The sequence below is a fragment of the Mandrillus leucophaeus genome, unplaced genomic scaffold, assembly GCF_000951045.1.
Source record: "Mandrillus leucophaeus isolate KB7577 unplaced genomic scaffold, Mleu.le_1.0 Scaffold88, whole genome shotgun sequence".
NCBI lineage: Eukaryota > Metazoa > Chordata > Mammalia > Primates > Cercopithecidae > Mandrillus > Mandrillus leucophaeus.
The window spans coordinates 3,681,911-3,683,082 of NW_012109585.1; positions in this window are offsets into that span (position 1 = coordinate 3,681,911).

Sequence of the window (1,172 nt, forward strand, 5' to 3'; positions counted from 1 at the left end):
GAGGCGGAGGTTGCAGTGAGCTGAGATCATGCCATTGCTCTCCAGCCTGGGTGACAGGGCGAGACTCTGTCTCAAAAAAAAAAAAAAAAAAAAAAAAGGGAAAAGAAGAAGGCTGGGTGCCGTGGCTCACACAGGTAACCCGAGCACTTTGGGAGGCCAAAGTTGGGGGAGCACTTTAAGCCAGAAGTTCAAGACCAGCCTGGGCAACATAGCAAGACCTCATCTCTACCAAAAAAAAAATAAAAATAAAAATGCTGGGCATAGTGGTGCACACCTGTGGTCCCAGCTACTGAGGAGGCTGAGGCAGGAGGATTACTTGAGCCTGAGAGGTAGAGGCTGCAGTGAGCCATGATCATGCCACTTCACTCCAACCTGGGCAACAAAGCGAGATCTTGTCTCAAAAAAACAGAAAACAAAATAAAAAAACCTCTGACCTGGGACTATCTTTGCCTGGACAATGGAGCAGTATGGTGGTTTCATCTATTAAGCTGGAGAAGTGTAATGGATGGAGGAGGGAGAATACCCTGTTTTAACCCCCTAGGAAAATACTGAACTTGAAAAATCAAGTGGGCAGAGTAGCTCAACTGTTACGAAATAGTCCAAAGACTGCCCAGTGAAAGTGAATTGGACTTCATCTATGACTCCAGGACTCAAGAAGACCTGTGAATAGAAATGTCAGGTGTCAAAGAGACATTACAATTGAATTTAAGAAAGACCTTTTTAACACAGCTGTGGGCTGCCTTTCAAATGATGGGTTGTCGTTGGAATTCAAATGGTCTCCCCTAGAGAGGGGAACTCCATGGAACAGTGGTTGGATGAAATGAGCTCTCACACTCTCCCCAAACTCAGAGGTCCTACAAACCACATGAGGCTTTTCAGATGAGGGCCATGAAGGAGTTAAAATTGATGGGGCAAGTTAGTTCCAATCCCATGCCCTTTCTTGACTGGATGGAGGCATTCCTGGAGGGCAGAGGAGTCCCTAAGATTTACCCTTTTCTAGAGAGTCCCCTCTGATTCCTGATGCCTCTACAGGGGCATGTCCACTCCTCCTGTGACATTGGCTCACTTGAGACTTTTTTTTTTTTTTTTTTTTTTTGAGACAGGGTCTTACTCTGCTACCCAGGCTGGGGTACGGTGGTATGATCACAGCTCACCGCAGGCTCCGCCTCCCG